The sequence below is a fragment of the Cavia porcellus genome, unplaced genomic scaffold (assembly GCF_034190915.1).
Source record: "Cavia porcellus strain 051 isolate PalLab524CR breed Dunkin Hartley unplaced genomic scaffold, mCavPor4.1 scaffold_14, whole genome shotgun sequence".
Taxonomy (NCBI): domain Eukaryota; kingdom Metazoa; phylum Chordata; class Mammalia; order Rodentia; family Caviidae; genus Cavia; species Cavia porcellus.
The window spans coordinates 68,505,984-68,531,823 of record NW_026947497.1 but is presented as its reverse complement, the minus strand read 5'-3'; the positions used below and the strand labels follow the sequence as shown (position 1 = coordinate 68,531,823).

General features: G+C 45.7%; 1 protein-coding gene across 3 annotated transcripts in view; it reads right to left on the bottom strand.

The window, feature by feature from the left end:
* The window catches only part of St6gal1 (ST6 beta-galactoside alpha-2,6-sialyltransferase 1), a 115,128-nt gene that overhangs the window by 75,632 nt on the left and 13,656 nt on the right, over positions 1-25,840 (bottom strand). For all 3 annotated transcript variants that reach the window (XM_063261216.1, XM_063261215.1, XM_063261214.1), the window contains exon 2: positions 11,650-11,789. The gene's annotated coding sequence lies outside the window, so the exon portion shown is untranslated. The remainder of the gene's footprint in view (positions 1-11,649; positions 11,790-25,840) is intronic.

Genomic DNA, 25,840 nt, shown 5'->3' with positions numbered 1-25,840 from the left:
GCCACCGTACTAATTACAATGACAGATGCTCAGGGGTTAGACCAAGAGTCTGTAGCAGAGGCCATGGATGACGCTATTACTGTCACCTTGATTGCTGTGGGAAATGCCTAACTTTGGGTCCCCAAGGCATGACTTGGAGGACTATGTGTGATTCCCCTGCTCTCTGCCTCCAAGAGCCCATGCATTAAACAGCTTATCTCAGGCATGTCTTCCTCCATCAAGTGATAATTAGCTCTATCTATCCCTACCACCTTTACATCCAGGGCCCAGGCTAGGAGAAGTATGCAATAAACACATGCTGAATGAATGAAAAAAGTTTCACTGGCTCCCTGTTAGACATGGTGTGAAGTTCAATACAGTCATCACTACCTCTATACAAACTGCAATCCCCAGCCCTGAGTAGTTTTAGTACACATAAGACAGGAAACAAGGCAGCTGAATAAGAATAATTGATGCTGTGATCCATGCAGCCAGCAGGGTCCTGAGAGGGAGTGATAGGAGAGTAAGAAAACTCAAGACACAGAAAGAAAAAAGCTGGGACTGGGTGGGACCTGACCTCTCTGATGGAGAAGCAGTAACAACCCAGCATAGTCTTCATTTTTATTTATACACAGTAAAGAAGGAAAAAGTACAACACCACCAGAAGTGCAAGGGCTCAGGGTTTTGCTGAGAACACTGAAAGGGAAACATTCTCAGAGCTGTCTGTGCTACAGGAACACCAAGGCCAGACACCTGCTGGACTGGCTTTGCTCTAGCTGACCTCCAGCTCTGTCATGCTTCAACATCTCCCCACAAAAAAAAAAAAAAAAAAAAAAACACTATCACAGAAGAGCAAGCTATGTATTACTGACCACATTTACAGAAGGCGATCCAAGAGAGATCATCTGGCTGGGATATGAAGATAGGGACTATTCTTAGAAGGGCTGACTACCATCAGAAGACTTGAAAAGAGCAGCCAAATTCCTGTCCCTCCACCGCATTGACACAGAGCCCTGGGAACTCTCAAACGCCTTCCCCAATATCATTAGCAGTAACAGAGCCTCAGCAAGAATCATGAACACCCAGTAACCGTAACCACCAGAAATGGCTTGGCCAACATCACAACAGCCACATTGAAAAAGATTAGGGTCCATTTCCAGTGTGAACATAGGAATCTCCCATCATTTTAGGGCAGTCTCTACGGAGCATCATCCTTTATCATCCTAAGCTTTTCCTCACCAAAGAAGCAGGAATTACCAATATTCCGATGAGATAAAATGACACAGGCATAAATTCTCAGTTCTGACCCACACAGACCTAGTTGGAGGTCCAGCTTCATTGCTTAGGTGTGACCTATCTGCTCAACAATTTGATTCCATCAGTTATTCATTCTGTGACCCAAGGCAAATTAGCACCTCTGAAATTTAGTCATGTGACTGTGATTTCAGAATGATGATAGCATCTATTTATAGGGTTTGAGAGGAATAAATGAGATAATGGTCATAAACCAATCTGTACAATGCCTGGCACACAGAAAGTTCTCAGAAGAATCATCATCATCTCTAATCCTAATGACCTTACCAAAGCAGCATCCCTATGGTTTTTCTCAGTCATACACAATTAGCAATTAAATTGTCTGAGACGGGGCTGGGGATTTAGCTCAGCGGCCTAAGCGCCTGCCTTGCAAGCAGGCAGTCGTGAGTTCAATCCTCAGTACCGATAAAAAGGAAAAAGACAAAAAAAAAAAAAAATTGCCTGAGACTAGAATTTAAACCCATATCTGACCATAAACACCAAGTGCTTATACCTAGCAACTTCTCAGCAGCAGGGAAAAGAGAAAGTAAATGGGCAGGAGGTCCAGTGGCACAGAATGTGCTATAGAAGTAGGATTTGGCGCCAAATGTAGTCTTGGACCAGCTCATGTTGCATCCTCAGGAACTGCCATTAGGCAGGAGCTTCTGCCATCGAGATGCCCTCAAGCACCGCAGCAAGGAGGAAAAGCTTGCCTTGGACTTTCTCCAACCTCTGTTACTACTCCTGCTCTGCAGAACCCTCCTGCATGTCCTTCTGGGACCAACCAGCATCTCCACTTTCTCTGGGGCTGTACTCAGCCCTGCCCTCCAGAGCTTCTCTCCCGGGAGGCAGGCCAGAGTTGAGTCTTGCCTGAGACAGTGAGAGTTCCTCTGTCTCACTTCCTACTGACAAAGGCGCCCATTGCTACTGCACCTCTCCAGGTCCTCTCTGTCTGTTACAGGGATCTTTGCAATAATGCCATCAGCACACATCACAGCCCACTGACCAGTTAATCTCTAGCCTATCACTTCTTCTTTCCCTGAATTCCCCTGAACAGCTATCCTGGTTGAAGTAGACCAAGCACATAGTATGGCTTAGTACATAGGATATTTTATGAATGAGGTTCGTTTAGTCATAAAGACACTGGCCACGTTCAGGTGACGCAGGAATAAATATGGTCCACCCCCTGCTCCTGAGGCCTCAGGAGAAAAGAAAGAACATAAAGCCATGCAAGGTATGAAGAACCAAAGGTCAAGGTGATGCTATCTCTGCTAGAGGAAGACAGAAAAGGAAAGTTTATCTTCAGCGTTGAAGGATAAATAGGACATACCAGGCAAAGCAAAGCATATCCAACTGGGGGAGTAGAATTGCAAAGGCTCAATTATGAAAGTGGGCTTCCTGGGTTCAGGAATAGTGAGAAGCTGAGAGGTGGGTAAAAAATATCAGGGCTGCAGTGACAGGAAATGAGTTTCAGTGGGATATCTGCTCTGAGCATATTTATAGCCTCAATTCAATTCTCTAGAAACTGAGGTTGGTGGAGGGAGACATCATACTGTTTGCACTGAACTCTGTAGTGAGATCCTGACACTAAAAGGGGGCATTAATGGGGCATGAGGAGGTGAAGAGGGGAGCCCTTCACTACTGGGCTTCACCCCATGAATCCTGCACCCCACTAACCCGGGCCCAGCGGATGCTAAATTCTGATCAAATCCCAAGCTTGGAATAGCAAACTCCCCCCAAAATGTTTCAACATAGGATAGACAAAGATGAGAGCTAAAGAGACTAGAAAGAACCAATAGCAGGATGCCTTGGAATGCAACATTATGTCTAGTGGTTTACGGAGTCCTCAAAGAGCTACATACCTGCTCGGGATTCAGCTCAGTGGCAAAAGCACATGTCTGGCAAGCATGCAGTTGGGAGTTGGATCCCTGATACAGATTAAAAAGATTTTCATACTTTTGGCCAGACCGAACTGGGTTTGAATTTCACATCCAGTCTTTACTACATTCAGGTCTTTGGGTGATCATATGATCTCTCTGAAGCTCTTTTCCTGTCCACTGAAAGGATAACAAGTCCCAGCCACCACCAAGGCTTGCCCTAAAGTGGTGAGGACCACGCCCGCTGTAAGGAGTGTCAGCTCTCTGATCCTACACTGGTTATTATATTTATTTTTACCTTGCTATGGGGCTTCAGACTTTCAAAAATAACAGCCTGCACTGAGGCGCTAGAACAGACTCAGCCCTCCAGGGATGCTCCCAGGGTTTCGGGGTCCACGTGAGACTCCCTGGGTCTCCTCCAAGTGCTTCTGCCTCCTTGGCTGTTTGCAGATCTGTGGGATCACATTTCCCACCTGACCCAGTGGGCCCAGGAGAGCTGCCGGCCTTGTAGCATGGGGCTCTGCAGAGGTCTCACATGACAACCTGGCAGGGCGCAGCTGTTCCCAGCAAGGGCATTAATAATACAGGCCTTTTTCCGCAAACTCTGGCAAAGAGTCTAACATGATAAGTGAAAACACAAGCTCCAAACTCTCACTGGGGCTCAGGGGCAGAGGAGGCCAAAATAATTCACCTTTATCAGGGCTACACCATAGACGTGAGTTGTAGCTATGCCAGGGGAAACCACAGGAGAGAAAACAGAGAAATGAGTGCATCCAAGGGAGGAGAGAGCGGTGTCACAAGTGTCACAGAATGTCTGGCTGTGGACAGGCAGAGACAGAGGGATCTCTTGGAGTAGCACAGGTCGGTGGACAAGGCAGGCTGCCAGCTGCCTGCAGATGTGGGGCACGTGTCGCTCTGTCTGCTCAGTCAGTAACCCAGTATGATACCAGGTGTGGTTAAAAACAAGGGCCTTGCCTGGCTTCCAGTGAGAGTCACAAGGGAGAAAACAAACCGTTGCCCTGCAGCTACCACATGCCACAGGCACGCACACACTGCACCTTCCATAAGACGCCCCCTATTTCTCTCCTTTGGAAGCACAGAACCAATACTATAAAACTGAAAATAATTCTCTTCCTTTGCATGTAAAGATAACCCAACCAACCACAGCAATGTCGCCAAACTGGATGGCAGTTCTAGTTGCACAACCCAGAAAATTTCCTTCTTAGAAGTTCACTGTGTTATTCTCTGAAGGTGGGCTAATCTCATGGGATATAAATTGTGCCCCCAAAAAGTAGTTCTAAAAAGTCTTTTTGATCATCAAAACCCACCAGACCTGTGAGGTGTGGGTTCTGAGCATCCCCTAGGTGTCTGGACCAGCACACACATCTCTGAAAGGCTGGATCAGGGCAGCATCATAGAGCAGTCTGGGCTGACTTCATCAGCTGCCCAAAGCTGAGGCACCAAGCTCCTGGTCTCAATCACTTCCTGAGGAAGCATCCTTGGCATTGGACTGTGCTTCACTTTCCTGACATCAGAGCTCTCTGCTTTGCAACCCTTGCAACCCATGATTTAGCACCTGACTGTGATACTATTTCCTTAATAATATTTGTTGCTCTCTTTGGATCACATGTTATGGGACACCTAGGACCATAGGTACCCAGCACAGAAACGAAGACCTAAGTGCTCTTTGAAAAGTGGGTCAAATGCTAAAGAAGTAGCCAGACATTCTTCACTGTTGGCAACACTCAGTTTTCCTCCAGTGCAGCTCTGCTTTGTAGCCAGGTGTCCCTGAGAGAAGAGGAGAGGCAAAGACTGAGTTGAGCAAGACAACACTCCTGAGGGCGCATCCCTGTAGCACCCCACTTTGCCCTCACAGCAGTCTAGAAAGTAGATAGCTGTCTTACTCTCCCTGTAGGCAAAGAAACTGAATCTCTGCTACTGACACTCAGAACTGTCAGGGTAGAAGGTTTATGCTCCTTTCCAGTCATTCATCATGGACAAAGGTAGGATGGGTGGGATGGGATGGGATGGAATGGGATGGGGTGGAGTGGGATGGAATGGGGTGGGGTGGGAGTGGGGTGGGGGTGGGGTGGGGGTGGGGTGGGATGGGGTGAGATGCAGTCAGGTGGGATGACACAGGATGAGATGGGAGAGGAGTCCCTAATGCACACAGCCAAGGTGACTCTGATGTGCTCCCTGGAAATGCTCATGCTTCCACCTACTCTGTGTCCCACCTCAGCATCCCAAACTGCTCCTGCTGCAGAAAAAGCTCATGGCAAATCCTCCTCACTCCTGTGCTCCTCCAGGGGAGGACCAGAGATGCTCCAAACATAGCAAGATGCCTTCTCTCCCCCTTGCACACTGGAATCCAGAGAGAATAGCATAAAGACTGTGAGCACAGATGTGGCTGTCAGATCTGCTAACTCCAGTGTCATCTCCATTAGTTCTCAGACTGATCTGTGTCCCTGTTTCCTCCCATATAAAATGAAGATGGAAACAGTGCTCAACTTTTATGATCATTATGGGGATTAAAGACTCTGTGAATTTACAGACACGAAACCTTGGTTCCACTGTAGTCACTGAAGCTGCTTCTCTATCTCCATGCAGGAAGAGTGGAAGATGCTGAGTCTAGGAAGGGCCTGGGCCAGGGCAGCCACCCTTGGCACGGCCAGACCTCCCAACCATCCTTTTGGGCCAACTCCAGAGGTTTCTTCTCTCTGCTGCCAGTAAGTCCAGATGTTGGTACACCAGTACCACAGCGGGATGGGGTGGAGAGCACAGTAAAGTCAGCATGTAGGGATTATTTGCTCATCTGTTTTAAAAAGGAAAAAAAAAATACCTTCTCTGGAAAAATACACAGCTTTATGATGCTTCGCCATCTCAGGCCACCAAGGGCATAAAGAAGGATCTCTCATCACTGGAGAATAGGGTCAGGCATAAGGAAGTCATTCTTCAGGGGGAGAATCATCACGGGGAGGAGCAGTGGGCTGGAGATTCAGACAGCCAGACTGGGAGGAGAAAGAGAGGCACCCAACCTGTCCCTGGGGAAGCATAAATGAAGACCACAAAGAGTCTTCACTACTCTATTCCGACAGTTGAAGTAAAAAGAGTACTTATTCAACTCAGCTCTAATGATTAGTTTACTTCTTCATATCTCCTGTGGCACACAAGGTACAGAAACTGAGATAACATGTACAAAACATATTCCTTCTGTATTCTATAGAACATACGAAAAACTCTTCCAACCCAATCATAGGAAGACAACCCAATTATTTTTTTAAAAGAACAAAAGATCTGAATGGACACTTTTTTAAAAAGAGATATGCAGATGTTAAATAAGCACATGAAAAAGATGCTGAACACTTTTAATCTCCAGGGAGATGTAAATAACACCACAGTGAGATCTTCCCCTATACCTACCTACCAGAGTGGCTAAAATTAAAAAGATTCAGCACATCAAGTATTGGCAAGATGACTGAGACCTGAAGCTCTAACACACAGCTGTTGGCAAAGGAAATCGGCAAAATCACTCTAGGAAACAATCTGACATCTTAGAAAGCTAATATTCACCTCACCGGTGAATATTAGCTTTCTAAGACCCGGCATCTCTGTTTCGGCATATGTACCCAAGAGAAATGCAAGCTTGTGTCCCCACAAATTATTTTTTCATAAATGTTTGCTGGCTTTTTTTTCTTGGTACTGAGGACTAAATCTAGCAGGCTACCACAAACTACATCCTCAGCCCTTTTTACTTTTTGAGACAGGGTCTCACAGAGTTTTCCAGGCTGGACTCGAACTTTGGATCCTTCTGCCTCTTTGAAGAAGCCGAGCCTGCAGACATGGCCACCATGCCCAGCTGAGAGGTCCAAAACAACTTGAATATTTATCAACAGATGGAAAAACAAATGGCGGTACATCATAGCACGAGACACCATCTAACAACAGAGGAACATACTACTGACACACAAAGCAACATGGCTGAACAATAATTAAGTCAGCAACAGAGGAGTGCATGCTACATAATCACAGTGACACAAAGTTCTGAAAACTCCACACTAATCTACACTGAGAGGAAGCAGATTAGCAGTTGCTGAGGTGGAAGGAAACAAAGGGAGGAGGGCTAAGATAGGAGAAAGTAGAGAGATCCATCACTGTGATTGTGAGAGAGATCCATGAGTATGTACATCCATCAAAACTCATCACGTTGTACAATTTACACATATGCAGGTTTTTGTCTGTCAGTTATACTTGCTGTAACAGTACAGGAAAAACAATAATGGATACCATTTCATGGGCAGCTCCTTTAGAGGGAAAAACATATTATTATTATTAACCTTCACTCCAGGTAGGGGTTACTGAGCCCATTTTACAGATGAGGAATCTGGGTCTGAGAGTCCAGGACTCAGGGGTAGCGAACCTGTGGCGCATGTGCTGCAGCGGGCTGTTTGGATCATTGAAAGCCCTGAAAAGCTCACCATTACTGGCCCAGGTGGTCCTGCAGCTATGGTCAAGTCAGGCAACTCCCAAGCTCAGGCACTTCTGCCTGAACTGTGACACCTGCCCACAATGGCAAATTCCCAGCCAAAGGTGATGGCTCCTCATCTAAGCAAGACCCTCAGGAGGAGGACAAAAGGCTAGGACTACAGAAGATCCCTGGATTCCTGAGATGACACTTGTGCCCACCACCACATGTACCTCTACCAGCAATCAAACAGGCTGAAACAGAAGTGGTTGTGCTGAGGCTCAGACAACCTTCAGTCTTCAGCCGCAGTGGACTGGTAGACCGACACTGATCAGTCGGGGAATCAGGCTCATTTCCCAAGGCCCTTCTCCTTGCTGGGCTCCTCTGTCATAAGGGGGAAGGCCACCCAGTGAGCCTTCCCTTCCTAGGGACTCTCAGCCCACATCACATGCTCTGCAGAACTAAGCGTGTCCTCCTCGTGAAGCTGATCAGCATGAGAAGGATTCCTGATTACCTGGGACAGCACCCTCAGCAATGCTATCAGCCCCACTGCAGAGTGAGCCCCCATTCCCACTGAGCAACGCTTTCCTAGTGGGAATCTGCTCCCTGAGCCACCCAACCTCCTCCCCCTCAGTCTTGCCCTTCTGCAAAGCCTCCTCCAAAGCCCCTGCTCCTGGGTTGCTGTCTTCAGGCTCCACATTTAAAACTGTGCTCAGGGAACTGGGAAACCAACTCAAGCACAACTCAAGATAGCAGAGAAGCCTGAGGTAGGATTTCTTTCTTGCAGGTTCTTGCAGAACACATGGGAGGTCCTTGTGGTTACAGAAGATTGGGAGAAGACACAGGAAAGGGAAGGAGAACCTATGGGCTGTCCAGTCTTGGTGCGGGGAAGCTCCTCCCCTTGTTCCTGGTCAGATTTGTATGCACAGGGCTAAGCCAGAATTTCTCACACAAACAAGCTGATCTATTTGGCTGGACACACAGGAAGCACTCAGTATCTGCAGAACTGAATTAAAGTTTTCTTGCCAGAAGGATAATCTCTTGCTCAGCCATGGAAGAAAAGGAGACATAACTATCTAGGTATGTCCCCCTGCAGAGAGCTCTGAGAGCCTGAAGGTGAAGAGGGTACCTGCTTCTAGCTGATGAGAAAGCCAGGGCCCAGAAACACTGCATCCCAGCTGCTGGGACATCAGCTGGGCAAGAGGACTCTGCTATAGGCTCTGTGGGTGCTTTCAGCTCTGATGCTGTCTTACACAACTGGGAAGACAGCCCTCAGAATCTGAAAGAACAGAGCAGCATTCTGCAAAGCTTCAATCACTTTAGACCACAGCTGCTCACATGGCTTCAGAGATGAAGAGATATTCCCTCAGGGGAGGAACCCTGTCTGTTGGAACCTGATTCAGAGCTCCTACAAGGGTGACCGTGCCCTGGAGAGCACTTGACTTAGCGTTGAGAAGCGGAAGTGGTCACAAACAGGCCTAGCTGACAACTCTGCCACTTACGAGTGTTGAAACCTGGGGTTAAGTCTCTACCTCTCTAAGACTCCATTGCCACATCCAAGATAGGGGGACAGATCCCCTTTTTAGATTACTGCAGAATTAAAACAAGTAGCACAGACAGAGCACAGAACTCATGCCTGGAACCATCTTGAGCTTTATCGATCTCCTGCCTTTCCCTTCCCTTCCTCATAAACACCCTTGATTTCTTCAGAATAAGGTCTTCTTAGGATGCCTTCACTGCGGGAGAAAACCAAGACCCTGATGAAGAAAGGGACTTAACTCCAAGAAAACTAGAGGGCACTCAAGAGCAGAGGGACCATGGCAGCAGATATAGCAAAAGGCCTGGGGAGGGCAGAGGCAAGGCTAGCACCAGGTCACCAGCATGTCCCCTTGCCAAGTGCACGCAAAAGCCCCAGGTCTATGCTCACTTCCCCCCCCCCCCAGGGGAAAACCCATTTCCAGCCCAGGCCTGGGCCGCCACCAGCTGCTCTGGGACTTGGCTCCTCAAAATGAGGGCGATGGACCAGATGACTTCCGTAACTCTTTCTACTCTTACAATTTCCTGAACCTACAAGTCTATGGAGATAAACTGGTGCCTCATTGATGCCCACCCTCTCCCCCCACCATCCCCTCTCTTTGGGGGAAACAGGCAGAAGAAAGCAAGAGATTCAGAACGTACAAAGAGGAGGGCTGAGGCTGGAGCTCCATTATGCTTATTTAATTAGCTCTAATCTGCTTCAACAGCAGAGCCTTGAAGAAAGAAGCTTTTGTTGAAATTTCACATTTGGCAGGAAGTCCCCCCTCACACCCCTTACCCCAAGGAGAGAGTAGAGATTATGAGTCAAAAGCTCTGATTGCATCCTGGCTCGCACATCCAGTACTGCTGAGGCTTCGTTTTCACACTTCCCTGACTAACTTCTTGACTTTTCCAGGAAGGAAATGCGCCCCAGATGTTGGTCAGTAAACAGAGGCTTTTCATCTGCCTTTATGAAAGGATGTTAATAATTCATAGGCCACCCACGGAGCAAGAGCCAAGAAAGGGGGAAATACAGCCACCTTCTCCCTGTTGATCAACTAAAGGTCTCCCAATCAGCTAAACCCCCTGCAAGTGTAAGGCATTCTCTTTACCTAATGGGACTCTCACAGCTGTCTTATGAGATAACAAGGAACCCTCACTCATATCCACCTAAACGGTGCATGGGTGAGGAAGCCAGGGGGCGTGCAGGTGAAGGTGATGGCCCAGTGCCTTACCACATGGTAATGGTGTAGGTGCGGGAAGTTTCGTAGCTCGGCATAAAGCCATCTTGTGCCCTGTATTTGACCCAGAAGAGTGAAAAATTACTCAGGTTACAAGTCCCATGAGAAAAGCAGAATGAGCTACACCTACAAGAGAAAAATTAACCTGCTCAACAAAGAAGCAGGATATAGGTGTCAACCAAAATTAATGTAAGATTCTAGCTAAACTGTTTCCAACAGGATGTCTTGCTTTGTGGTTTTTTTGCTTTAAATGCCCTGTGACCTTTCAAGTTCAGGGCCACTTGTTTTGACTGAAACAGAGGTCTACGGGTAGTCACTGAGCTCAGCTAAGAAAATTCCAAATTTATCAGTTTGACTGCTTGGATTCCTATATTGTTTACAAACCCACTTCAGAACCAGTGGTGTTCTGATGTGATCTGAATGTGCAAAACACAAAAAGCTCCAGGTAGAGATTTCAGTTCATTTCCATGACATAAATTTTTCCACCGTGGTCAATTTTAAGTTGCCAATGGTTTCTTAACAAAATTCCTAGATATTTAAAAATCAACTCTGGAGACTGCAGACTAGAGGTGAGATTCCCCCCAGGCCCTCCTTGGGGGTCTCTCTGCTGCATCACTCCACCTTCCTGCTGAAACAATCACATCCGGTAGCTGGCTGGGAGTAACCATAAGGAAAAGCATCCAACAGGACTGCCAACAGAGGGAGGCTTTCCGAATGGTTTATTTTCTTCCACAGGGGCATTTTTCCAAATGTCCTAGAGAACACATTATTTATAATCAGAACATATCTAGGTAATTAAAATCATTTCTAGTAGGCTCACTGGAATGTTTTGCAATAAGCTTCCTGAAAATGTTGTTTCTGTCTCCCTTGAATTGGCGTGTTTGGGTACATGTAGGTGTGTACATTTGCGTGTGTGTATGCATGTTTCCGTAGGAACTCAACTGGTCTTGCAAGACAGAGCAGGTACACCTAAGCACGTACCTGAATCTGTGCTGTCTTTCTTAGCTGGAGGATAAGTTTATTGCCTTTGGAGTTCAAATTTCATCAGCAGTTGAGAAAATACAACCCTTTGTCAAGATTTCAAAATACCTGCCCTCAACCCAAACTTGTTTGGCTACCAAGTGACCTTGCCTCCCAAGGGCTGAAAGGGAAGCAGATGGTCTGACGAAGTCACAAACAACTGGTTCTTCTTTGCAGAGCCCCAGAGGAAGTTTCTACCCACCCCACCACCAAAGAGGCATTCTGTTTCTCTTTCCCTTAGCTGGGATTCAAGGGGTCTTACCTCAGCGCTGGGATGAAACCTGGCAGCTGGGCTTGGGACAGGCTCAGGGGAGCCAGTTCATTTCAGCTGGGCTCCAAGATACCCGTGGCTTCTTCTCCCTGAGCTGCTCACTGCAGAGATCTACACAGTCCGCTCTACCGCTGCAACGAGGAGAAAGAAGCAACGTTTGAGGGGAACAGCAGAAGCACCTGGGTTAACACACCAAGCAGCTGCTGTCCCTCCGGGCCTCCTCCCAGCCCCCATCACTCCAACCACCTCAGAGCCCCTTTCAGAATCACAGTCCCTCTCACCCTCCAGAACGAACCAGCCTCCTTGCAGGGCCCAAACTGGCCCTGTGTTCGCCAGTACCCACTCCCTTGGGTGCAGCGCAACCTCAGGATGAGCTGCAGATTAGGGAAAGCAAACCCTACGACAGCCACTGAGCCCCGGGCTATTCCATGTTAATGTTTAAGAAAAGCAAGGTAAGGGGCTGGAGATTTAGCTCAGTGGCATAAGTGCCTGCCTTGCAAGCAGGCAGTCGTGAGTTCGATCCCTGGTACCGATAAAAAGGAAAAAGGAAAAAAAAAAAAAAAAAAGCAAGGTAAGGGTCGAAGATACAGCTCAGCAGCACAAGTGGCTGCTTGGCAAACATAAGATCCTGAGTTCAATTCCTGGTACCAAAAAAATTCAAAAGAAATACACGAAAAGCAAGGTAAGAAAACGACACACCTCCAGCGCAGTCTCGCATTCCCACAAGACTCACAGATTGTTGATTTCAATTAACAAACACAGCAGACTTGCTTGCATTCCCTTTTGACCTGCAGTATGCTGTTACACATGTGAGTGCAATTGCACATTCACTTTAAAAGCACTTTTACCCAAGCCTAAATTCTCAACCCACGTGTTATTATTTTTAGAGGTCTGAGTAGAGAGCATTTGTTTTAAAAGTATTTTTTATGTGCCAGAGAAATCTATGTCCCATGCATACATTTTAACAAATGAACTGAACAGGACAGAAGTGACTCATTCTTGCTCTGCTCAAGATAATGACAGGTAACACATGCTTCCTCGTGTTTGTTTTGTTTTACTTTGTGTGGCGTAGATTTTTTTTTTTTTTTAATAAAGCTGTGGAGGCTCTGCACGGCTTAGTGCAAGTCTTTTTGAGTTGTCTTCTGCTGTGCTTTTTCAGTGGTTGCCTCACATGCATGTATCCCGGGTCCCCTACAGTCCATGTGTGGTCAGGTCCCCTACATAGTGCCCCGTAAATTGCACCCAGTTACTAAAGGCTGGACATTTAAGTCATCTCCAACTCTTTCTGTGCTAATTGAAATTAGCATTTGAAACTACATCTTTGGGGAAAACCTGGTGTTACTGCCTGAAAACACAGACTTAGAAAACAAATTTCTGTGTCAAAGAGCTTCCGGATTTCTCAGGTTTGGGACCAGCCCACCATGTTCTACTTCCCGGAGCACCGGGCCATAGATGCTCCTCCCGGAAATGGAGAAATGTGCCCATTCCTCACTCCCCCCTGACCTTCTGGGCCCACCTCCCCGCTCAACTATGGAAATGAATGGGGAGTCCCAGGTGTCTGCCTTATCCATTTTTAATGCTCACGACTCATTTTTCATACATCTCTTAATCCTGATCTAAGGTAAGATCCACGATGCTAAAATGTTCCCGTTCATCAAGGCGTGCATGCGGAAGAACTGGCAGAGAGGAAAACAGAAAAGCCACCGGGGAACAGAAGAGTGGCGGGTACCCAAGGACGGTGTCCAGATTAAAGAAAGGATTAAAACAGAGACACAAAACTGGCTAAGCCATGCGAGAGGTGGAAATGCCAAGGTCTTCAGGACTCTGGACAGAACACAGCCAACAACAAAGGCATCAGGTGAAGTAGAAAAAAGAAAAAGCTGCTCAAGCCCTCCCCCCCAGCATTTGGTGGCTGTCTGTAATTAATGTCAACAAAACACCAGGAGCCAGCATCACCTTGGGGACAGGCGAGCAGTCAGGAAGAGATTTCTTAAGCTCATGGCTGAGATTTGGTAGATAATAGTTACCAGATAGGATCAACCCAGATTGCTTAAGCTACAGCTGGGTGATTCTGCTAAAGTCTAAAGCTTTTTCTATTAGTAGATTATACAAACACCTGTCATCCTGCTCCACACTACACATGCAAGTCCCCCTGCACGACCCTTGTCCCCAAGCCACTAAATATGTACGTGCTTCCCCCACAGTCTTCATGCAGCTCCTGTTTCATCCACGCCCCTCCACAGCCTGTGTCCACCAGCTCCCCTGGCTCTCAGTCTCTCAAGTCTCTCAAGGGTCACCGGATTTAACACATGGATTTGGTTTCCTACTTTCCCCCAGACCCAGCAGCCAAGGTTGCTGCTCAAACAAAACCTGTTAGTTTGGCCCTGCTTGAGGGGCTGGGCCTGTTCTCTGCTTGATCCCAATGTCCTGTCCCTCACCTTACAGCTCTGGTAGCACCTGGGCTGCTCCTTCCTCTCACCCTCCAACCCAAACACAGAAGATGGCTCAGGGGAAGCAAGCAGCTAAACAAGCAGCTACCCAGGCCTCACCAACAGCCTTCTCCTGTCCCCGGCAAGGCGTCCTTCAGACACCAAGGGTACCTTACCGCAGCCCTGCACCAGAGCCCTGGGCCAGGAGTCAGAACGCACAGCAGGAGCCAAGTCATCCACAAAGTTCAAACTTTGAACCTGGATACTCTGAGAATTTCAGCGCCCAACAGTGGGTCAACCTGTCACAGGAAAGAGACCCGAGGCCAGGTCCCTAGCTTCAAAGGGCCCCCACCACCAGGCATGGGAGAGCCTTTGGGTGAAAGACATCCTCATTAGCACTGGGCCAATGGTTCCACTTTATATAAGAGATGAGCAATTGTTCCAATTGTGTTTGGAAGTAGAAGTTTGTTAAGAGCACTAGAAAAGCTACATGTGCATTGGACAAGATTTATTTCCATCCTTCTTTCCCCACCCAGGACTCTACTCCTTGAAGCTCCCACTGTGGAGCCTGGGTTTGATACTATGGGGCTCCTGAGCTTTAGTACTGTTGCTTAAGCACAAAGCTACAAAGTAACTAACTGGAATCTCTCTCTCCCTCTCTCTCTCTCTTTCTCTCTCTCTCTCTCTCTCTCTCTCTCTCTCTCTCTCTCTCTCTCACACACACACACACACATACACACACACACACACACACACACCAGCCTACCCAAATAATCTTCATCCCCTCAGTGCCAGGATAAAGCTGGGCCAAGAGATCTCCACCAAGAGCTGAAATTAAATTTGAGTCAAACACTGAATTCAGGAGAGAGCCCAAAGGACAAATGATTTCTGGCAGAAAGAGAAATACTATATGCATTTATATTCAGAGAACCAGAAAAGGGAGGTTCTTCTCCCACAGCCGCCTGGAAGACATCCAGAGGACAGTGTCCCTGCACATCTGCTTGACCGTGTGGTTCATGAATCTTCTACAGCAGCTGCTCAGTGCTCACTGGCCCCGTGTGAGGTGCCACTCAGGATACGAGGAAACCACTGAGCCCCCTCTTAATCAGAGCAATACACATAGTAAGTCCAGGAGCACTGCAGGGCACCCCTCATGTCCTTAATTTCTGCCACTAAAGGCAAAAACTTTCAACTCTTTTATGTATTTCTAGAGTTATCTCAGTATATATAAACAGTGTGCTTTTATAGCATGTTATTTTTTTAATGCAGGATGTTACCCCGTGAATCCTGTTACTTCCTACTATAGAAAATACCACCTTAGCGCTCCTACCATTATCCCACAGGATACTTCTCCCTACATTCTCCCAATAGTCACAGCATTTTTATCATTTTATTTTATTTTATTATTTAACATCAGAACTTACATTACTGCTCACAGCTGAGCCATGGGATTTATTACCATTAGCACCTTTCATGTGGATTCCTTGGTTGTCCTTTCTGGAGTCCATTATTGCCTCTTATTCGTCTGCTTAATGTTCTATGTGACGCCAATTTAATTCTCAACTTTGCAACAAAAATCTAAAATTCACTGCAGGGCAGTCAAATACGGTCTCTTTTGTTTGCTTTTAATTTTATGAAGCTCTCCCTTCTTGACTCTTTCATCTTCCTCCATTGCTGGTCTGAAGTGGAGGGTTTCTGGGCTTAAAAGCAAAAACCCTGTTTGCACTTTCTTGTTTTCTTCTTAGTTTTGAGGAACATCAGAAAGATGTGTGAGAGGTAAAATAGTTGTGATTTCTCACTCCGGATGCCACTATTCCACCTGCACATTTGATTAATAATTTGCCTAGATAGAATTACTCAGTTGGAAATAATAACCCCTTGGGATTTTAAAGGTATCCCTTCATTGTTACCTAGCTGCAGATGTTACCCAGAGAAACCTCACATCAGACATTTATTCTTGTAATCTTTAGGGTTTTATTTATTTTTCTGCCTGCAAGCTTTTCTTCTAGTATCTTTTTCTACTCATACCCTAGGTACTCCAGTGGGCTTTTCAATTTAGAACCTATGTTCTTCGGTTTCAATTTTTTCTTTTATTATTTCTACGATGCTTTTCTCTCTTCACTGTCTCTATTCTCTGTTTCTTTAAGTTTTTCTATTTAAATGTCAGACTTCTTAAAATAATGATTTATTTTTCATTTCATTAACTTTTTCTGATTGCACTTTCTGCAAGATTTTTCAACTTTATATCTCAACATCTGTGCTGATAGATTTCTGCTCTCACATTATGAATTTCCCAGACTTCTTTCTTTTCTGAGTACTCCTTTTTGTTGCTTACTGTTCTTATTTGTGCATTGTCTTTCTGTGACTAGCGATTAGAGTCTGATGAAGTTTTCTTCTGCACCCTATACTGCCACCATGCTGGTGAGTTTCTCTTTATTTTTGTTACCGATCATGTCTTTTCGTTTCTGTCTTCCCTGTTGGAAACTCTCTCATACCTAGAGTTCCTTAATTCTCTTATTAAACTTACAAGTCAGATGCTGAAAAGTTGAGGAATGTTCTGTGTTATGCGAGGGTTGCTGACTGAATGGATGATACCACGAGTGACAGACCCCAATCTGTAAATTTTTCTTTTTCTTGTTGTACCCTCTACATATACAGAATGATAGCTTTTATCATAGGGATTTTTATCTGTACATGATATATCTTGCTTCTTGTTTTTTCCCATTCCCCTCCTCTCCCTTCAACCCCTCTTTTACTTCTTATTTATAGAAGTTTTGCCTCCATTCTTTCTTTCTGTTCTTTTTCCTTGTCCCTTTCTTCCCCTTCCCCCTCCCTCGGTCTCCTCATTTGAATATTTTCTTCCCATTTCCCAACATCTATTATACATTGGATCCTTATTTATACTTTCAGTTTCTCATACCAGAGAAATAATGCAGTATGTAAATATGTGTGTCTGATTCATTTCACTTAAGAAAATGGGCTTCGGGTGCATCCATTTAGTTACAAATGTCTCAAGCTTATCCATCCATTTTATGGCATAATAATATTCTTTTTCCTTAAAGCCATATCTTCTTTATCCATTCATCAGCTGATGGACATTTCAGCTGTTTCCAAGATTTAACTATTACAAACTGTGCTGCTATAATCATGCATGGACATATATCACTATGGTATGATGTTTTTAATTCTTCTGGGGAAATACCCAGAAGAGGAATAGCTGGATTAAATTGGACCTCCGGTCCTAGTTTTCTGAGGAATCTCCACACTGATTTCCACAATGCTTGCACCAGTCTACACTCCCACCAACAGTGGAAAAGAGTTCCTTTTGCCCCACATTCCCACCAGCATTTGTTATCAGTTGATTTATTATAATAGCCATTCTTCCTGAAATGAGATGAAATCATTTTCTTGGGGTTCATGAAGTCTCTTTCTAGACTGTCCTTCAGAACGTTTTGGAGTTCTGCTTTGATGGTCATGAATTTCTTCAGGTGTTATTTGTCATGGAAGAATCTCATTTCCCCATCAAGTTTGAAAGGTAGTTTTTGGGGGTACATCAATCTGAGTTTTCTTTTAGGGCTTAAAATACTTTTTTCCAAGCTCTCCTTGACTTGAGATTTTGTATTGAGAAGTCTGCTGTGATTATTCCTTTATAGATGATTTGTTTCTTTTCTCTAATGACTTTTAGTAGTCTGTTCTTGTGTTGACTTTGACTTGACTATTATATGGCTTGCTGTCGACTTTTTTTAATCATGGCTAATTAAAGTTCTGTATTTCTCACCTTGCTGTATGTTAAATGCTTTATCCATACTTGAAAATTTTTCTGCCATTTCTTCTGTGAACAGGTTTTTTGTGTTGTTTGTTTTATCTTCTCCTTTTTCACTGACTCCAATCAATCTTATGTTATTCTTCTTTATATCATCTAGCAGCTGTTGGATTAATTTTTTTGTGGCCCTTTGCTTTTTTTTAAGATATCTTTCTTTTCAGGAAGACACCAAATCCTGTCTGCTTGATCTGATATTCTGTTCTCACAGTGGCTCATTCTGTTGTATATACTTTCAGTAGAACTTTTCATCTCCAGGCTGGCTGTTTGAAGCTGTTTCATGGATTCCATTTCTTTCTTATGTTGGGTGTTCATGATTTTTATCATTTTCCCTTGCTCTTCTATTTTTTTTTTTTTTTATCTATATCTGCTCTAGGGTCACTACGTATGTCTTTCGTCATGGTCACTGTCTCCACAGTTATCTGAGAGTTGTTGTTGTTTTCTAGAGCTTTATTCACCTGCTTTGTTACTTTCATTGCTAGCACTTCAGAGAGTACAAGTGGGTGACTTTCAAACTGTCACCTCACTGCCCCCTTTGGTAAGCTCAAGCAAGGTTATACCTTGCTTAAATGTCCTGTCATTTTCTTTCCTTCTTTCTTTCTTTCTTTCTTTCTTTTTTTCATTTAATTTCTGGGTTGATGCTTATAAATTGCTTATGGCAGGTAGCTTTATTGCTAGCACTGAAAGCCCATAAGAATTGACTACTTCTAAGAGATATATCTTCCAGATATAACCAGCTTTTGGGTTTTGAGGCCGTTGCAATAATCTGCATCTTCAATTTACTGGGGATTAGGTGTTGCTTCCTATTTGTCACTGACCTCTAGTAATTTTTTATGCCTCTTAGACAATCTCAGTCTTGGTATACCAGGAAGAACAACTGGTTAGAACAGTTATGTCACTTTGCTTAAAGTATGATCAGCAATAACAACAGCATCAAACACAACCTAGGAAATGACAAAGTGTGGCAACTATTAATTTGCCTCTGTGTGAATTTGTGATTATATAACAAAATCAAAAACAAACTAGAAAACTGAATACAGTAAGTATGCCCTCAATATGGCAATTTTACAGGCATGAGAAAATTTTTAAAAAGGAATAGGGAAAAAATAAAGAAACAGAAAGGGAAGAAGAGATTAGAAGTGAAACTAGACAAAGGGAGATTGCGCAAACTTTAGGAAACTGATGAAAAAGACAGGAGGAAAAGAAAGCAAGACGAAATAAAAAATAGAACAGCAAGAAAACTAAAGATGCTGTACACACATATAAAAATAAGAGCTAACAATCAAGGAAAATGAAGAAAACAAATGTCAACTTCAGGATATGTGTCTGCTGTCACCCATGGACCAAGTAGAGAGAGCCCAGATCCATGTGGATTAATCCCAGAAAGTCAGTCATAGATTTATGGCAGGGTACTGGATAACCCCAGCAAGCCTGCACCCCTAGTTCCACTGTAGATCAGGCTGGTCTCTGACTGTGAGGTCTGAACCTGATTTGCTCAGCCTGCAATGCTCTGTGTACCTTCTATTAGCTTGGACTCAGATCCTGCTGATTTGAACGCAGTTCTGCCTTACCCCAACATTTGGAGCCACTAAGTGGAGAAGGCAGCAGCTGCTCAGAGTTCAGAGCTCATTTGTCCTCTCTCCAAACTGGTCACCAGCCAATGGCCCTCTCCTGGGGGACATCTGGACCTCAATAATTCACCAGCCACTGCAGTCCACTATACCCACTGCTCTGTGTGTTTCTCCATGGATGCTTCTGGGGGTCACCAGCAGTCACGGTGCATCTCCAAGTTTGAGTCTCCCCTCCCACATGGCGAGTCAGGGAAAAAGCACCACTTGCCACCTCCTTCCTCTGTGCTGAGGTCTCTCTCTCCACTTCTGTGGGATTCAGTTCTCACTTCAGATCCTTCCTGGGTCCCAGGAACCCATTTCCTTCCTTCTTATTTCCCTCATATTCCAGTGTCTGGACACCAAATCTCAGAGAGGCTGTTTCTCTGCTGTTCGCCACTCTTCCATCTTCCCAGAAGTTGATAATCCATACATTTTATTTGGAGAGCCCTAGAGATCAACATTTTTAGGACTTTTCTCTTGGCTGTAAATTTTGATAAAGACTTCTCTAACCTCAGGGCTAAGGAAAGCCAAGTCCAACCTTAGCTTGCCAGCACTGAGTAAACGAAGCAGAAAAGGAGGGCCGGGGATAGAGGAAGGTCAGAGTACTAAGTCTGCAACCTGCACTCACTCCCTGTGGTGTAGAAAAGCTTGCCACACACGCCATTTTGGGCTTTGACCTGCTATGCTTGATCTTCACCAGTTCTTAAAAGTTAGCATGTTCCTGGAAAGATCTTTAAAAGAAGTATTAGCCACCAAGAAAATGGTGGAGGGGGAAGAGTCCTTTTTGTTTTATTTTTAGACAAGGTCTCACTAAATCACTGTTATTCAGGCTGTGCTTAAACTTGTAATCCTCTTGCCTCAGCCTCCCAGAAGTGGGATGGAAGACATGGGCCATAACATCTGATTGGAAAAAGAAATATTGTAAATAGAACTCTGCATTCTTTCCAAATCAGGTGCAAATCCAAATGAGTCAAAAATAAAACTTGTTTTTCAGGAATTTTTGGATTCAGAAAATAGAGATATAATATTCAGTATGCATTTCCTACACCACCAGTCACATTTGGGACATTTTTCCACAGGAATTTTCTCGTTCTGTGGAGATATTTGCTGCCAACAAGATGGGAAAAAATGAGACAGTTTGTTGTATGAATCCTGAGAGGAGCCAGGTCCAAGAGGGACCTAGCGTAATAGCATGGGTACTAGGAGCTGTGATTCCCAGTTCAACCCCAGCAAGCTGCGTCACTTTGAGAAATTTAATTAACTTCTCTGAGCTTCCATTCCTTCATCTGTACACTGTGAGTTACTCCAGCTAATTCTGTCACTGCATGAATTTAGTTAAATTCAACTAACAAGGATGGTGTGCTTCTGAGCCACTACTGCTGGTCTTAGGTAAACAATTCTGTACAAAAAATATGAAGTCCCTGGATCCCTGGAAACAACTTCCTAATGAAAAGAGAGAAAGGAGCAGCCAGTAAGCTGGGTGGCTTCACATGCTCGTGAAGGACCACAGGTAGGGTAAAAGGGAAAGATGGAGCTGGTTTAAGAACAGAAGACATCAGGTGAGGAATTATTGCCTTAGACAAAGTAGCCAACTGGCCTCTCTGTAAAGGTAACATAGAAGCCTGAAGGAAGAGGTGAACAAGCTGTGAACGGTAGGTGCAAAGGCACGAGGATAAATGTGCTTCTTGTTTGAGGTGCAAGCTCAGGGAGAAGACCTGAAATGAAGAGGCAGGACAGTGGGAGGAGGGGACATCTGTGAGGATTTAAAGGCAGGTCACGTGGAACCTCGTAGGTCCTTTTAAGACCTTGGGTGAAATAGGAAAGCTTTGTTAGTTTTTGAGCAGAAACATGTGACAGCAGTTTTCAAAAATGATCTGGGGTCCAACTACTGATGTGCATATAGACCTACCTAAAAGCAAAGTATAAAACAATCCTTAAAATTAAAATGTGGGATGGACCTGTCACAGGCCAGCCTGAATTTTTAGTCAGAATGCAGTCACTTTCCTGAATTGTTACACAAGCACAGTTGACCCGGTTTGCTAGATTGAGTAGAGCAGGAAAGAAGGAGATTGAATGGGATTCTGAAGTTGTAGCAAACAGAAAGGTCGACTGGGCCAGGAGCAGCTGTTTTAGAAAGAAACAGTTCCCTGGTTTGGACATGGCACATTTGTGATGTCTGCTAGCGATGCAAGGAGACACACTTGAGATCGTTGGACAGCTGAGCTAGGAGAAAGGTCTAGGGGGAGGAAACAAATGAAGGTTCATCGGCATACAAGTGGAAGGAGATCGCCTGGGATGGAGGGGACAGAAATAAGGCCAAATCCAAGGGTCACTCCCGTGGACATTCTAGAGAGAACAAACGAAGATGAGCCAACAAAGGAGACCAAACAGGAGACGGAAGTTGAAGAGGACCAAGAAGAGTGATGTTCCAGAAGTCAAGAGAAGACAACTTTTCAAGAGGGATGGAAGGACCAGTTGTATCAGGTGCTGCTCACAATTCAGGATGAGGCCATGGGATTTGACCAGACTGGGTTTTGGCAAGCCTGAACAGAAGAGCTTCAGTGTAGCAGTGGTGGAAAAAGACTGATCAGACCAGGTTTAAAGGGGAATAAGAGAGGAAGAATCTCAGTCAGCAAGTGCAGGCAACTCTTTCTGGGAGCAGCAAAAATGAAGCCATAGCAAAAAGAGTTGTTGAAGAATTTAGGAGAAGACGTAACCAGGGAAATGTGCATGAGTCAAATTCCGTAAGAGACACAATCATCATTCAGATACATAGAGATACAGGGAGGTGGGAAGGATCCAGTAGAGGCAAGGACAGTGGAAATAGAAGGGAGAATTTCTGGAGTCAACCCTTAATTAGGAGGGAGTAAGGGACCAGGGATGTAGCTCAGTATTACAGCGCCTGCCTGGCAAGGGTGAGGTAATGATTTCGATCCCCAGTACCAAAAACAAAAACAAAAAAACACATCTCTTCTAAGAGGGGATAAAACGCCTAAGTGAAGGGCTTGGTCTTAAATAGGAACAGAAACAACTAACCATCCATAGTAACAAGCAAAAGATAGAATTCACGGGCACAGATCTGGCAGTAGGAAGGTGCTATGGTCAGAATGTTTTATCCTGCCGAGATACATTATGTGGAAACCCTAACCTTCAACATGATGGTTTTAGGAGCTGGACTGATTACATCTCAAAGGTTTCACCTTGATTAATAAGATCAGTGTCCTTGTTAAAAGAGAGTGAGAGCTAAGCCTTCCTCACACCAGGGCACAGTGAGGAGGAGCCCTCTGTGAACTAAGAAGTGGGCTCTCCTAAGGCACCAAAACTGCCAGCACCTCCTGGATCTTGGACCTTGGTTGCACCAAGTTGTGTGTGTCCCTTCATGCATTTGACTTTGGTTGTAGCATCTTGAATGGATTAAGCTTGTCATTCTTTTCTCAGGAAAGGGTGAAATAAGGGCATTGACTGTGAATAAAAATGTTGAAACAAGTGTTAGAGGCTGGATGTAAAAGTAGGAAACAGTCACCTAGGTTAGACAGCGGCAGGGGTTTTCAACCATCTGGCTGCTCACTGGAATTTGAGAAAAAGACATGGATGCCCAGGTCCACACAACAGAGATTTTGATTTCATTAGCGTGGATCAGATTCAGAAAGCAATTACACTACTGGCAGCCTGAGTCTGAGTAAAACCCTCTAGGCTGAGGAAATGCCACCGCAGAGCCTAATGACCAACACAAATGCCCACTAGGAGCCCTGGACACGCCCTTTGCCTCAGGAGGTAGACTTCTCAGACCCGTGGGGTGGGTGTGGCCTAGAATGACAGCCGGGCTTAATCAGGATTAAAGGAGAGCCTTGCAAAGTTCACAACATGCCTCGACTTGGTAAGAGTTCAGGAAGTGAAAGCTCTCACGCTTATTTTTATCCCCAGCTAAGTCACACACACACACACACACACACACACACACACACCAAATATAATTGTTTATCTCACTCAAATCATTCACCAAGATGTGAATAATTTGTGGATTTGGATTTTACAGTGTCTTGAAGTCATGTACGCAGAGTCACCACCAGTGTATACCGTGGCCACCAGGGACGTTTCCGCTGGTTCTTCTGCTTGCACCTGAGGCCCTGGGCTTTACCACTTGCAGAAGCTGCTGTTCTCCCTGCCCCTGCCCTGCCCAATCTGATAATAACAGCTCTAGGCTTCTGCTCCTGACATTGCCCCAGCCACACCACCTAAAACCTGCTTTTGGAAGGCTCTGCATCTGTGATTCCTGCCCAGTAATCTGTTCCACCCCCTCCGGGAGGGCCTTTCCTGATCCTAACCCTCAGTCTGGGTTATGGACAGAGGTACCACCTCGGTGTCCTCTTCCCCAGTCAAGCCCAGCTGGATCCCAGCCTGTATCCACAGCTGCTGGAGGAAGACTCAGGCTCTATCTTGACCCAAACAGAGTGAGCTTCAATGCCAGCTGGAGGAGAGACCTACAGGCTCACTCGCCCAAGGATCCTGCACTGTGAGGTCCTCCCTTTCCTTGGGCATCAAGGCCCAAATCACAGGTGTGGAGCTCCTTCCATCTGATCTTGCTCTTCTAAGACAGCGCCCATCCTAACTGCCTGGAAAACTCCTCTTCATCTCTTAAAACCTTTGGGGCAGGAGGGCTGGGGATTTAGCCCAGCGGCATAAGCACCTGCCTTGCAAGCATGGGATCGTGAGATTCCTGGTACCGCTAAAAAAAAAAAAAACTTTTTGAGAACAGGGGGTCCCATCTCTCTCAACAGGTACAGTGAACCCCCTCCTCCTCCTGCAGCTCAATCCTTCAGCAATGTGTGCAACTCCCTTCACACACCTGTGCTCTGTGACACAGGCTGGATCCCCCCAGTCTGACAGCTCCCCAGGGAGAGGGGAGGCTGTGTCTCATCTGCCTTTATATTCCCAGTGCCTGGCAGAGTGTCTAGCCCATGAAGTGACCAATAACTGACAATAACCACTCGCAAGTGCTGGGATAGTCAGACTGCTATTAGTCAATTTCAGTGACGAACCAAGCACTAGGTTAAGTACGCACACCAATGCTGGGAGGTAGGAATGATTCGTGGTGCTTAAAATGAGAAATGAGAGTTGGATGTAGTGGTGCATGCCTAATTCTGGCACTCTGGGAAGCTGAGGCAAGAGGATCGCCAACTCAAGGCCCAAGTGAGAAACTTAGCAACTTAGTAAGACCCAGTCTCAAAATAAAAGACTTAGAGAGGGCTGGGAATGCAAGTGTAGAAACGTCTTGGATTCAATACCCAGTATCACAGTAAAAGAAAAAGAAGAAGGAAAAGGAGGAGGGGGAGAGGGAGGGAGAAGGGGAGGTGGAGGTGGAGGAGGAAGAAGAAAAAGGGAGAGAAAGGGAAAAGTTCTGAGGATCAGAAAAGATAAATTCCTACTGTTAAGAAACAGCACATGAGGAATTTAAACCCAAGTGTACCTGGCTGAAAACCATGTGATTTTTTTCCAGAAAGGCAAGGACTTTCTGAGGACGGCTCCCAGCCCTCAGTGTTCCTGCAGAAGGCAGAGAGGCGAGTCGCCAGGCCTGGCTGGGGAGACCAGGGCAGGACTCTTCAGGTACAGGGCCGTTCCCAGGCGAGGCCTTGGGTCCCCTTCCTCCTTGCCTGTTCTTTCCCTTCCAGATTTACAGCCCGGAATAAGATGTTCATTGTGTAGAGCAAAGAGGAGCCTCTGCCAGCCCTCCGGCAGGAAGCATCTTCAGGGAATTTATTCCTAACACTGTCATTAACCACCTCCAGCTCAGGCCCTGGGCCAGTAGCACCAGCACCAGACAATCAACAAAAGCAATCCTTGCAGCACACAGACAGATAGACAATGACTCAGCTTCACCGCTACTGTCAGAGCTCCCTGGCTGCCTTCCTCCACTCTCACTTGGGACAAACTCCCACGAATGACCCTGGACCCCAAAAAGATAAGACAAAGATGAACAAGGTCTCAAGCCTGGCTCCCCACCAGGATTCTGACCCCCGAGCCATGGCGGAGAATTCTCCCTCTTTCATCTCGCTGCTGGCCTCTCTCCCAAGGACAGAAGCACAGGTAGAACTAAAGACCATTTTGTGAAGCAGGTGGGCCTCACCACCAGCACGCAAACCTTGACCTCAGCTGCAGAGCACCCCGTTGGTTGTGACACTGAAGGTTGTGTTGTGATCGCTCTCAGTGGACAGTCACAGCCCCAGGGAGGCCTGAGCTCACCCCAGCAGGCCTTCCAGGCTGGGCAGTGTGCTGAGAGTGGGGTAGCACAGAGCAGCTAGCTACCTTCGCCGTATCCTGGAACC